Source organism: Tupaia chinensis, unplaced genomic scaffold, assembly GCF_000334495.1.
Source record: "Tupaia chinensis unplaced genomic scaffold, TupChi_1.0 Scaffold000495_1, whole genome shotgun sequence".
In the NCBI taxonomy this organism is placed as follows: Eukaryota; Metazoa; Chordata; class Mammalia; order Scandentia; family Tupaiidae; genus Tupaia; species Tupaia belangeri.
The window spans coordinates 2,262,571-2,277,471 of record NW_006160007.1 but is presented as its reverse complement, the minus strand read 5'-3'; the positions used below and the strand labels follow the sequence as shown (position 1 = coordinate 2,277,471).

At 43.2% G+C, this 14,901-nt stretch overlaps 1 protein-coding gene across 1 annotated transcript in view; it reads left to right on the top strand.

Annotated features, from left to right (window-relative positions):
- DNAH9 (dynein axonemal heavy chain 9) overlaps nucleotides 1-14,901 on the top strand; it is a gene marked incomplete at its 5' end in the record, with an annotated part of 330,910 nt that overhangs the window by 132,460 nt on the left and 183,549 nt on the right.

Here is a 14,901-nt window from a genome sequence, read left to right as displayed (position 1 = left end):
TCCCCCGGGGGAGGGCCATGCTGCAATTCTCTTCCATTCTCCTCTTGGGATTTTGGACACATGCACACATACCTGGCATGAGTTATAAGCTGCCAGGTCCCAGACTCAAACCATGGTCAACTACATGGGAGTGCAGCGATATAACCATTATGCCATCTGCTATTCCTGATTATCATTATTATTGTTATTATTATTATTAGAGAGAGAGAGATTTTTCTAGTGGGTGTGTGCACTAGCTGTAGAGACAGAGAGACAGAAAGTGAGAAATCACTCTCTGTGGAGATGGCCACGCCACAATCCCTTCTCCTACATTTTCCTCTCAGGACCTTGGGCATGCACACATACATTTGGTTTAAGCCACCAAGTGTGGGACTTGAACCACAGTTGGCTACGTGGGGGTCCTTCAACATAACCATTATGCCATCTGCTGGTCCCATCATTATTATTATTTTAATTTGCTAAGGGCACGGGCACTCACCAGAGAGAGGGAAAGTGAGAAAGCAAGCCACCAGATGCAGGACTCAAATGGCCAGCCATGTAGGAGCTCAGTTCCCCAACCACCACACCACCTACTGGACTCCAAATTTTAACACTCTTTAGTCTGCCTAACATAGTCCCTCATCCTTGTTTTAGGAAAGATATACACGTGCACTTATTTTAAGTACAACTGATGGGATTACCAGCTCTGCCCATGTGCACTATACAATTATGCTAAGAAGAATAACCATCATACTAATAACATTCAGCAAACACTTGCCAGGTGCATGTCACGCACTAACCTGACTTTAGACTTTGACATGTTTTTTCATTTAATTTTTAAAGCCCTGTGAAGTAAGCATTTATATCATTTTCATTTAGATAAAACCAAAGTACAGAGGGAGCTGTTAAATTAGCTACATTTTCATCATATGGTAAGTGGTGGAGCCAGGTTTTGAACTCAGATAGTCTGACTCCAGAGCCTGTCCTCCTAACCACAAGGCTATACTGCTTCCCTAGTCAGACAACTCTTTGAAAAGCACAATAAAGATTTGATATTATTATTATTGATAGTAGTACTATTCAGGTATTCCAGATAAGTGATTTCCTAAGACCTTATTAAAACACTTTTGCGGGAACCAGCAGTTAGCGTAATGGCTATGTCGCTGGACTCCCACGTAGTCGACCACGGTTCGTGTCCCGGACCCGGTGGCTTAAATCTCACGCCAGGCGCATGTGCGTGCGTGCCCAAGATCCCGAGAGGAGAATGGAGGAGAAGGGATTGCGGCGTGACCATCCCCCCTGTGGGGTGATTTCTCGCTTTCTGTCTCTATGTCTCTCTCTGTCTGTCTGGCGAGCGCACGCACCCTACAGTGAAAAACTCTCCAAAAAAAAAAAACACTTTTGCGGGGCGAGCAAATGGTGTGGTGGTTAAAGATGCTGGATTCCTACATGGTCGACTGGGGTTTGAGTCCTGGACCTGACAGTTTGATTTCTTTCTCTCTCTCTCTCTCTCTCTCTCTCTCTCTCTCTCTCTCTCGTCAAATTAAAATAATAATAATAGTAACAACAAATAGAAATAAATAAATAAAAAGAAGTTTTTTAAAATAATAATAGGGACCAGCAGATGGCATGACCATCCGCCCTGGGGGGGGGGGGATTTCCCACTTTCTATCTCTCTGTCTCTATCTTTCTGGTGAACACACACGCCCTATAGCAAAAATCTCTCAAAAAATAATAATTATAAAAAAAGCACTTTTACAAAGTTAAAAATAAAAGAAGAAACTGTAAATAGAGGGGAAAAAATTATAGCCAAGGAAGAAATGAGTTTCTCAAACTGCTCCGACTTGTGGTTCTCACTCTGCATCCCTCACCTGGAGGAATCCGCCCCTCCCTCCTATTGGAACACAGGAAGGAGCCCAGGGGTTGGGGGAGAAATACCAGCTCTCTCTGCAGCTGGGCACTCACCGAAACACTGCACACTGTGTTTTAGTAATCCATGCTGGCCTCGCCATCACATCAGACCTCGATACCATCCCTCCTGTCACTCTGGGAATGGGTGAAGCGGGAATGTCCTCTAAGCCGCCTCTCCAGACCCAGCTAGGACACCAGCAGGCAGCCAATGCCCCAAGGCAGCAAGTGCCCATGTAACCAAGTCTACACCATCTAGCTCACTCCAGTGTGGAAGATGCTGCCTCCTTCACTTGGGACCGCCTTCCTCTGGCCTTAGTCATGGTCCAGACACTCCTGGTTAGGTGTGTCTGGTTAGGTGGTTACCCTAAAATGGCAGGAGAAGGGGTCTCAGAACATTAGAAAAGTGGGAGCCCAAAATTTGCTATCAAAGAGGAAAATAGAACACGAAAAAAGGAAATGCACAATCCCGAAATTGAGCTGTTCTGGTGCCGTTCAGCCGAGGGACAAACCGTCGCAGCCCATCCTGAGCCCCTTACCCTTTTCACAGTCCAGTATTTCAATAGCTGTATATACTTAAGACCCAGTATAGGGCCAGCCCGTGGCTGAGGGCTGAAGTGACTGGATCCCACACGGTTCAAGTCCTGGACCCAGGGGCTTGAGAAAACACGCCGAGTATATATAAAAATATGGATACATGTGGGTGTGTGCCCAAAACCCTGAAAGGAGGGAGAAATGGAAGAAAAGAGATTGCAGCATGAGCAGGCCCCACAGGGGATGTTTTCCCACTTTCCCTGTCTTTCTCTCTCCCTCTCTGGCACGCACAGGCACCCTCTAGCAAACATTAAAAAGAAAATAAAAAAAGAAGACCTTGTGTATTTAAGAAAATAGAACTGCTTGTCTTAAATAATGTGGCATAGTCTTTTAAAAGGCAGCAAGAACACCCAAATGGGGGCACACCATGTGTGTTTACCATGTGTCTGTAATGGCAAAAGACGGGAAACAGCCTGTTACACATACGGCGGATTACTGGCCTCCTCAGAAGTTCAGAGAATGAGGCAACTCTGTACGTACTGAATTGGAACTATTACAAAGTTTGGTTGAGTAAGAAAAGCAAGATGCAGCACTTGTACATTCCTAATTATGTCTCGTTTAAAAAGAAATACATACCAGATCACTCATGGGGTCAAGCCATGGCCTGGTGGTTAAGGGGCTGGATTCCACACGGGATCCCCTATCAGGTAGCTCCAGGTCATGGAATACCTGCCGAGCACATGTGCATGCATGCCCAAAATCCCAAAAGGAGGGAGAGATGGGGGAGAAAGTATTGCAGTGTGACCATTCCCCATGGGGGGAGCTGTCTCACTTTCTTTTTTTCTCTCTGTCTCTCTGCAGTAAGCACAAAAGCCCTCTGACAATTTCTTTTTAATTTACTCACATATATGACTTAAAAAAAGATGAATAAAAATTGACATATACAGAATAAACACACACACACACACACACACACACACACACACCTGTGCCATGTATGCATCTGAAAGCTCCATCCGAAAGGACACAAAAGGAACTAGTAACAACAGTTTTCCTTGGCAAGGAAACTAGATACTGAGTACGGGATGGGGAATCACTTAACTTTTTGTTTAATTATGAAATATTTCAGATATGCAGAAAAGTACAAAAGAGAATGTAACAGATGCTCGGGTCCCATTACCCAGATCTGACAGATGCTAAAGTGCTGGCATTTGCTACGGGCCTTCGCATGATAAGCTCAGCTAATACACCAGCCCGTCCCTTCTTCTTGCCCCTCATTGACAAGGACACTAAAGTCAGCGTGTGTCATTCCAAGTGCACACTTCTGATGCTAACATGGATTCCCAAAACATGTAAGGTTCTGGGTACATTTAACTGTATAGTATATGGTGCTTTCCTTTTGGCAACCTCCTTTTTTTTTTTTTAAGTTTTGTTATCAGGCACATGCACTCATTAGAGAAATACAGAAAAAGAAAGTGAAGAAGCCCCACCCCACCCCACCCCCGGGGGTGGCCATGCTGCAGTCTCTTCTCCTCCATTCTCCTCTCTGGATTTGGGGCACCTAATGCACATGCACCCGGCATGCTTTTCAGGCCTCCAGGTCTGGAACTCAAACCGTGAGGGGGACACGTGACTGTTACTCCAACCAGCATGCCACCGACTGACCCAGCAACTTACTTTGTTAATCATTGTTTTAAGATATTTATTTATTTCTTCCATACATGAAGGAGACAGACACAGAAAGACAACCTCCCCCCCAGGTCACAGTCGACCTCCTGCCTCAGCCAGCCCCAGAATCATGGGCACACGCTTACCCCACGTACTCAGAGGTCTCTGGATGTGAACCTGGAACCTCCCATGTGGGTCACCCTCACAGTGTTTCATGTTTTACTGCTCTGCCACCATCAGGGCCCCTTTAATCATTATTTTAAGACAAGCAGTTCTATTTCATTCATGTTCGCTGCTGCATAGAATTCCACTGTGCAATAAATTACAGCTCATTTATTAATTTTCCTACAGCATACATTTCTCTTTACACTTTTCTTTTTTAAAAAAACTATATTGAGAGGGTCGGCAGGTGGTGTGGTGGTTAAGGGTGCTGGACTCCCACATGGCCAAACTGCAGTTCAAGTCCCGGACCTGATAACTTGCTTTCTCACTCTCTCTCTCTCTCTCTCACCCTGTCCCTCTCTGGTCAAATTAAAGTAAATGACTAAAAATAAATAAAATAAAGTTAAATAAAATAATTAAAAAAAAAACCTGATTATAAAAAAAAATCCCTACACTGAGTTATAGCTGACATACATAAACCTCACATATTTAAAGTATACAATATGATATTTTTTGGAATATTTGCACACTCAGGAAACCATCACCGTAGTTGAAAGCAATGAACTGATCATCACCTCCAGATGTTCCCTCCCGTCTCTTTGAATGCCTCCTTCCCAACCTTCGCCTCCCTGCCCTGGCTCAGGCAACTACTAATCTGCTTTTTTTTTTCCTCACAAATCTTAGCTTGTGTTTTCTAGAATTTTGTGTGATGGAATCACACGATTGTGTGATGGAATCATACGATACACACTTTTTTTTTTTTTTTTTTGCCTGGCTTCTTCCACTCAGCATGATTTTGAGATTTATATAGCTTATTGAGTATCTCAATAGTTCATTCTTTTCATTCCTCAATAGTAAGATAAATATGTAGAACACTCAAAATGATTCCTAGCATACAATAAGTACTTAGTAAATGGAAGCTGCTACCATAATATTAACAAAATACTTCTCAAATTTAAGACTCTGTATTATACAATAATTACTAAACCTTAACTGCCAAAACAAAAAGAACTCAAACAAATCCTTTTCTCTTCCTGCTAGGCCATCAGAATGCTATTTTTACCAAAATCAGTTGGTCTTCTACAGAGGCGGCAACTGCTTGATAATATTGACATCTTTCTTTCATTACACCCATTTCTGGAGTCCCCACTTATACTTTTCTTTTAGGGGAGGAGGTGGAGAGAGATTTTTGCTATAGGATACATGTGATTGTCAGCCAGAGTGACAGAAAGAGAGAAATCACCCCCCACCCCCAGGCGGATGTCCACGCCATAGTCCCTTCTCTATTCTCATTTCAGGTTTTTGGGCACATGCACATGCACCTGGTGCGAGTTTTAAGTCGTCAAGTCCAGAACTCAAAGCACAGTTGACTACATGGGAGTCCAGCAACATTACCATTACGCCATCTGCTAGTCCCATCCGTTGAGTACTTTTCTAATCACAGATTCAGAACTCCTGGAAATATAAATGGCAGTTAGGCTTCAGGTGTTCACTGGTGGATTCAGTGTGGATAGATCACACTTTTACATATATATATACTTTTTACTTTAGGTGTGTGTGCTTACATGAGAGAGAGAGACAGAGAGAGAAAGAAATCACCGTCTAGAGGGCATTGCCACACTGCAAGGCTTTCTCCTCTGGTCTCCTCTTAGAATTTTCAGCATGCATGCACCTGCGCCCAGCATGAATTTCAAGCCCCTGGGTCTGGGACTCAAACTGAATAGCAAGTCATGTGGCATCTAGTACCTTAACCCCATGCCATCTGCTGGCCTGACAGCACATACTTTTTTTATGTTCACAATGAACCAACCTTGTGCTGAGAGCTTTATCCCCATTAGTGCATTTAATCCTCCCTACCCTATGAGATATTTTATCAGTAGTGATTTGGGCTCCAAGTAGAAAATTAGATGTGAGTGGCATAACAAAGACTTTGTTTTGTTTCAGACAACAGAAAGTCTGAAGGCAGGGTGTTACTAATACTAGGTCAATGATATCAATGCTAAAATAGTTGCTATTCTCCTGGCTGCACCCTCAAGGTGGTAGAATGACTGCTGCAACAGCCATCACATCTGTATTCCAAATGGAAAAATAGTGAAATAAAATAAAGAAATGAGGTAATGGCCCTGCCAGGAAATGGTGATAGTTCTCCAGGAACTTCATTGACCTATGCTTATGTCTTAATATTCAGAACTGTGTCACATGGTCACCCCAGCTGGAAAGTGACCAAAGTGGTGGAGGTTGGCAATGGCGTTCATCACAGATCTAATGACAGTCTTCATTTTCACAAGAGGAATGGATGAGGCTTAGAGGTGTTAAGTGGTTTCTCTCAAAGCCACCCTATGAGTTAATAGCAAGGCTGTCTTATTTCATCAAGCTATAGTGGCCTTCTACCTTGAGAAGGCTGTTTTTGATAGTTGTGCATCGTATTTCCATAATAGAATGCCAGCTTTGTTTATCTGATACCTATAGCACATAGCTCGCTTGCCTTTTGATAGTAAATATAATAAGCCCCTCAGTTGGTCATTGAAAATCATAGCCTTTGAGACCGGCAGTTGGCATAATAGCTATGTCACTTGACTCTCACGTATTCAATTGCAGTTCGAGTCCCGAACCCAGTGGCTTAAACTCATGCCAGGCGAGTGTGTGTGTGTGCTCAAGATCCCAAGAGGAGAATGGAGGAGAAGGGATTGTGGCATGGCCATCCCCCTGGGGGTGATTTCTTGCTTTCTATCTCTCTGTCTCTCTCTGTCTTTCTGGTGAGCGCCTGAACCCTATAACAAAAAAAAAAAAAAAAAAAAAAAAAAAAACCCAGAAAGAAAGAAAATCATGGTCTTCAGTTGCCTAGACACCAACACAGGCACAGACCCCAGGCCAACAGCACTGACATCTCAGGGGAAGAGAGGCAGGCATCTGTGTTTATCATCCATCCCACTAGCTTCTCTGAATTCCACAAATCCAGCTACACTGCCTTTTTTCCCTTGATGAGTTACCCTTTAATGGTGTATCCTTGGGTTTCATGGAGAGTTAGCATGATGAAAGATCATTCTAAGTTATTTTTATATCTTTTGCCAAATCTCAGTTGAAGACCATTTTGCAGCCTGTTACATCTTTTGTAAGTACCCATGATGTATGCCTTCTAGAATTTAGTGCCTGAAAGATTTTTTTTTTCATACAAAAGAAAGGATGGATTTGTACCAGTAATCTGGGATGACACGGTTAGCTGTAATTAAATGCAGATTTAGTTCTGAGCTTTCAAGCAAGCAGTTCATAAAGGAAAATGTGAGATAAATTTTTATTTGAGTACAGTAACTATGTCATTCTAGATTACTGGCACAAATAAGTTTCTTCTCATACTGTATTATTTTGCAATCCCTTTTTAGTCTTTATTTATTTATTTTTTATTTTTATTTTTTACGGCACACGAGCTTGCTGGAGAGAGAAGTGAAAGGGAATGTGAGAAATCACCCCCCATGGGAGATGGCCATGCCTCAGTCCTTTCTCCTTCATTCTCTTATTGGGATTTTGGGCACGCATTCACACATGCCCATCATGATTTTTAAGTCACCAGATCTGGGACTTGAACCATAGTTGGCCATATGGGAGTCCAGCATCTTAACCACTACACCACCTGCTAGTCCCTTTAGTCTTTATTTTAATTGGTCTGTTTTAAGTGTCTTCAAATACATTTTTTCTCTTTTTGAAAATATAAATAATTTTAAAAGATAAAAGTGTGTTTTGGCCAGCAAGTGGCATGGAGGTTAAGGTAGATGGATCCCACATGGCCAACTCCATGGTGCGAGTTCCCAACCTGGCAGCTTGAAAATCACGCTGGGAGTGTATGCATACATACCCAAAATCCTGAGAGGGAAAGGGAGAAGAAAGAATTGCAGGGGGGTGATTTCTCACTTTCTGTCTCTCCTATGAGTGTATGTGCCCTATTGCAAAAATCTTTAAAAAAAAAAAAAAAGACAAAAGAATATCTGAAGACCCACAGACAGGAGAGTTTAGAAACGAAAGGAGGAGCAGGGAACTTGGTGAAGGCATTGGTGTGCTTATAACTTCAGTATAAAAGGAGTGAGCCAAAGGCCATGCTTATCACAATCCTGAATTTTCTTACCACTCAATCGGGATTTGAGTTATTAGTTCAACAAATATTTGAGTATGTAATTACACTAATTAGAAAGGAGCTCAGATGTTTGAAACTTCCCGTAAAATAAATCTTTATAACCTATTCATTAAAGGCTTAAGGTCAAACAGGACCTAAAGAAGGTCTACTCATATTCTCAACCTAGGAGAAGTATTGTGCTTATTATATTTTTAAATATAGATGGCTATTATAAATTTAGTCTTCTGAAAAGGAGATGACACAAATCAAAGATTAATTGTCCAAGGTTTACCAACTAGTAGGCAGGACACTCTGACTAGAGTTGGAGGATGGAAGTTTCATGTATAAGGAAATTTAAAACACTCATTTCAGGCAATAGAGAATTTACTCCATCAATTCTAGAGACATAACATCCCAAATTACAAAACATAATTCAGCAATTGAAACTATGATTTTGGAGGATATTTATTATCATATAAAGAGGTTTGCAATATATGAAATTATATGTATACATATATACTAGTAATCTATTCAATATTATTCTGATTTTGTAGAGGAAAATATTTAACAGAACAAATAGACTACAATGAAATATGCCAAAACACTGAAAGTAGTCCTTACTGCCAGGCAATAGAATTAAGAGCTATTTCTACTTTCATAATTATGATTTTCTATGCTTTTTAATCATTCTAAGATGAATATGAATTATTTTTGTAATCATGCAAAGTATGTTATTTTTGTAAGAATAGATGTGATACCCTTACAATATAACTGAAAAGGCCTATCATGTCAAAAATTAGATCATATGAAAGGAAAATAGTTCAAATACGAGTACACAAATTCTACTCATGCGAAGGAAGACATCATTATATTACTAATGATCTCTGTCAAAATTATGATGCAGGCGGGAACCAGCAGTTAGCATAATGGTTACGTCACTGGACTCCCACGTAGTCGACCGCGGTTCGCGTCCCGGACCCGTTGGCTTAAAACTCACGCCAGGCATGTGTGCATGCGTGCCCAAGATCCCAAGAGGAGAATGGAGAAGGGATTGCGGCGTGACCATCCCCCCTGGGGGGTGATTTCTCACTTTCTGTCTCTCTGTCTCTCTCTGTCTGTCTGGCGAGCACACGCGCCCTATAGTGAAAAACCTCTCAAAGAAAAAAATTACAATGCAGGCAATGAGGTAATTAAATTGAGAATTTTTCAAGGGCCAAAGTCATGTTGTAGCTACGTCTAAGAATTAGCTCACAGTAGTGCTTACATGAAGGCCCATAGCTAGGCAGATCTGGGTTAAATCCTAGCTTTGCCACTTAGGAGCCACATGGCCTTGGATAAAAGCCCTTAACCTCAGCCCAGCCACATGGTGCAGGTGGTAGGATGCCTAAGTACATTACTGGAGTCATATGGGAAGGCCCAAGGTTCAGATCTTGTGTCAGTCTGAACATTCCAGGTATGCCTGTGATCCTGGATAGCTGGAAGGCTGAGGGGAGGATCTCAGGTTGGCAAGATTTGTATGTTAGGGGTGGGAGTTGGGGGGGAGGGTGGCCCTCTATCTCTCCTGGAAAAAAGAAAGGGAGAGAAGGAGGAAGGAAAAGTGGGAGGGAATTTTTTTGGGGGGGAGAGGTTTTCGCTATAGGGCATGTGCGCTCGCCAGACAGACAGAGAGAGACAGAGAGACAGAAAGTGAGAAATCACCCCGCAGTGGTGATGGCCATGCCGCAATCCCTTCTCCTCCATTCTCCTCTCGGGATCTTGGGCACGCACACACACGCACCCGGCGTGAGTTTTAAGCCACCGGGTCCAGGACGCGAACCATGGTTGACTACGTGGGAGTCCAGTGACATAGCCATTACACTAACTGCTGGTCTCAAAGTGGGAGGGAATTTTTAAAGAAATCTCTTAATTTCCTAAGCTTCAGTTTTCTCATCTGTTAAAAGATTTTTAAGAGGTAGGGATAATACATCAGAGGGCCCTGTGTCGGGTCTATGAAATGACACACGTCACATGCACCCTACAGAGCTGGGTCCCTAGCAGTGCTCCATGGGATCAGTGAGAATAGGATGATCAGAGACAGCCTAAAGAGGAGTGAGATGTGAGGGTTTACAAAGAGTCTTTCATTGAGTGAGATGGACAAACATTGGAATCACTATCTAAAAACATGTGTTTCTTGTTCTGATTCTAGCAGAGTATTTTTTTTTAAGGTTTTTGCCATAGGGCACATATACTGGCCCAAGAGAAACAGAGAGAGACAGAGAGAGAGTGAGAAATCACGCCCCACCAAGGGGATGGACACTCCTCCACTGTCCTCCCAGGATTCTGGTCATGCCTGCACAAGCACCCAGAATGATTCTCAAGGCTCCAGCTCTGGGACTCATACTGGGGCCAGTCATGTGGGAGTACAACACCTTAACCACCATGCCGCCTGCCAGTCTCTTTAGCAGAGTATTTAACCCACCTTGACCTATCCTTAATTGCAAAATGGGAAAATAAGGCTTTCGTTGCCCATCTCACGGGGTTTGTTATTATAAAATACAGTCATTCACTTCTTAATTTAATAACTGACTTTTAAGCACCCTACTCCATGCTAGATAATGTTCTCAGTCTTGGAGTTTCAACAATAAGAAAACAGGACAATTCCTGTGGAGTTTATACTCTAGTGTGGAAGCCATGAATGGGCTGATAAAGAAGAAAACAGGTAAAAGACATGGGACGTCAGGTTGCAATGAGTGTTTCAAAGAAAAACGAAGAAGAGGCAAGGGACAGGAGGTGGTGGTTTTAACTGTGGGTAGAGTGCCGGGCAGGCCTTACTGACCAATGGCATTTGAGTAAAGAAATGGAGGTGAGGAAACAAGCTATGCTGGCATTTAGAAGAAGAGGATTCCAGAAAGAGGAAACAGCCAGATACCCCTAAATACTCTGGGGCCACAAGTGACTAGTGTGGCAGAAGTAGGGTAGCTGGAGCCAAGTGAAAAGGGGAGCGCTAGGAGGGAAAACAGAGGTGCAAGATTCATAGGAGTTGTAAGACTGGCTTTGGTTTTGAATGAGACAGGGCGCCCCTGAAGAGCTGTAAGCAGGGAACTGGCATGGTCCGATTTATCTTTTACAGGGGTACATTGTCTGCTGCTTTGAGAATATAATGAAGGGAATCCAGGGAGAAGCAGGCAGATCATTTGGAAGGATTGCCAGATGCCATGGTTTGAATATGTCTCCCAAAGTCCATGTGCTAGAAATATAACTGACATTGTAACAGGATCAGGATCAGGAAAGTGAAAACTTGGACGGGACAGTAACGTAGTGGTAAAATGGAAGTGACTCTCTGTTGACCTGTCTGGGAGAAATCTCTCTGAGTATGCTAGGCATGTGCGTGCCTGTGTTTGGAGCTGGCTGAAGCTGAGAGTAGATCTTGGCATCAAGACCCTATCAGGGTGTTGTCTCTCCCTCTCTGTCTCTTTCAATCATGGAATAGATAAACTTAAAAAAAAAAAAGGTGAAAAAAGAGGGTGGAATTGAGAGGTGGGCCCTTTGGGAATCTATCAGGGTGGGGCCCCCATGATTAAATCCTGGGGGAGGGGAGAGTTTATGAGGAGACAAAGACAAACCCTAGACACAGACACATGCTCCTGCCCTCCACCTTGCTGTAATGAAGAGAGAAGACCCTTGCCAGGGGCCAGCACCATGCTCTTAGACTTCTAAGCCTCCAAAACTATCAGCTGAATAAGCTTCTCTTCTCTGAAAGCCCCAAGACTCAGGTATTTAAATTATTAGTAACAGAACCGACCAGCACACAAGGTGAGAGCTGGTGCACAAAGCTGGTGGCAATGGAGATGGTAAAATGAGAAAACCAATTGGAAGCCACACTGAAAATTAAGGGACCATCAGGTGTCGTGGCGGTTAAGGCACTGGACTCCCACATGGCTGACCACAGTTTGTTGTTGTTGTTGTTGTTGTTGTTTGAGAGGTTTTTACTATAGGGCGTGTGCGCTCACCAGACAGACAGAGACAGACAGAGAGACAGAAAGTGAGAAATCACCTCCCAAGGGGGATGGCCACACCACAATCCCTTCTGCTCCATTCTCCTATCGGGATCTTGGGCACACACGCACACGCGCCCGGTGTGAGTTTTAAGCCACCAAGTCCAGGACGCGAACCATGATTGACTACCTGGGAGTCCAGCGACATAGCCATTACGGCAGCTGCTGGTCCCATGGCTGACTACAGTTTGAGTCCCAGACCTGGGGGCTTGAAACTCATGCTGGGTGTGTGTGCATGTATGCCCAGGATGCCAAGAGGAGAACAGGGGAAAAGGGGTTGTGATGTGGCCATCCCTCTGCAGGGTGATTTTTTTTTTCTCTCTCTCTTTCTCTCTCTATCTCTCCAGCCTGCACATGTGCCTTATAGCAAAAAATCTCTTCCATTGTTCTTCAAATAGAAGATGACAGTTAAATGGTGTCTGGTAATGGCAAGAAAAAAACCCAGACCCTGATGGGGCAGCAGGAGCTACTCTATATGGCCATAGCTAGAACTCGAGCCATTCCCAAGAGGTCTCAGGGAGAAATTCAGTAGGAATGTTAAACTGGCATGTGCCTACATATGGGCTTGAGTCTTCAGGCCTGTTCATGACAATCAGAACTCAATGATGTACTGAGAGGGTCATGTTTCCTTCCGTGGCTCAGCTCATGTGTTTAAAACCTTCAACAATGTGGCTACCAGGTAGCGTGTTAGTTAAGGCACTAGACTCCCACATGACTGTGGTTCAAGTCTTGGACTGGTGGTTTGAAAATCACACTGTGTGTGTGTGTGCGTGTGTGTGTGTGCATGCGTGCGTGCATGTGTGCATATGTGTGCCCAAATCCCAAGAGGAGAATGGAGGAGAAAGGATTGGGGTATGGCCATCCCTCTTGGGGGTCAATTTCTTACTTTCCTTCTCACTGTCTCTCTCCAGTGATCACACGTGCCCTTTGACAAAAACCTATTAAATATTTTTTTCAACCTTGACCTTTCTTTCATCTGAAACTTAAATCTACTTCTGCTCATCAGTTCTGCCTAGAAACAGAAGAACTCACTGTTGTTCCATCCTGAATGGGACACAGAGCAGAACTTGGCCAAGAAAGAATGTAAAATGTGTCCGTCCTGAAGGAATTCTTGCTCTCCTTGGAGAATGTATCATCATTTGAGATAATCCAGTGCACTCCATGGCCACTTCTTGCTAACTGACATGTTTCCCCCCTCAACAATCCTTCAGACACATAAAGAGCTTAATCAATCCAAATTACAGGGTCTGCTTAATTCCAGGGACTGATTTGAATATCATTGCTTTGGGAGGAGAAGAAACAAGCCTTTCGAAGGAGAGAATTTCCTACCAGAAGGACTGTTCTCAAAAGCATGTCCTTGGCAGCCCATTAATTATATTTCATTTTGACAGATCTCATATATAGTTGTTGTAACTTTAGGGGAGAAGAAGGTGTTGGGTGATTAATTGGTTGATAGTGTATGTTAATTGGATGCTAATTAAATTTAAATTTAATTCATATTTGAAACACTTAATTTAACTCAGGACCAGGAAATTAGAATATTCGAGCTTCTTGAAGGAACTTGTCTTTCTTTCTGTCACCTTCCGATGTCTATTGACACTTTCTCCTTGTTTACAAACTTGTTTTTCAAGAGAAGAAATCAAATGATTCTTAGTGATTCTAGCTGTACTAGGAGGTGTTGGTTCTTGCAATCCATAAATATTTAATGGCTTTACTAAAAAAGTACATATATCTCCACCCCATTGCTTAAGTTTGTTCTGAACAAGTCCTGTCAAGCTGGGAAAGCGTGCTGTTTGATTACCTCCCCTTGGCTTGGTGGCCAGAGAAACAACTCCCGAACAGAGTCCCTGTGTTTAGTCTCCAGAAAGGCACTGAGATGCTCCAACAGGGGGTCATGAAGACTGAAGGCAGGGAAGGGAGCCATGCATGACACTGGAAGCATTTGAGAAATTGTCTGCGGCTGATGTTTCTACCCTCATCAAGGAAAACCCTATGAGATGAACACCCTGGGAATATTCTTAGTCAGATACCCAGTAATTCCTCCCGTATAGCTCAGCAATGGAGAGAAGCGTCTATCCAGCTCTAGGAAGGAAGCCACAGCCTTCATGCTCCTTCCCTGTCATAGAGAGAGCAGGTCTACCCAGGATCCAGTTACCTGTAGACTTCCTTGGAAATACAGCACCTGACTTGGAACTATGAATTATAGCCAAAGGAGAGTGAGGACCCTTTGTATAGAAGGAGCATGGGCTTTGCCATTTAACTGCTCTAGTTCATATCCTGGATCTGCCTTGGTAAAGTCACATAGGTTTTCTGAGCCTTGGTGCCCATATCGATAAAATGGGATGAGAATAACTGATCTTCCAGTGTTGTTATACAACAACAAATAACAAATGTTCACAAAAACCTGACATGGTACATGTAGTAAGAGGCTCAATTCCTGGTGGGTTTGTCACCATCATGCCTCGTAACGTCCAGGTCCACCTTCTGGTCCTGTCAGAGGCCTGGTCTAGT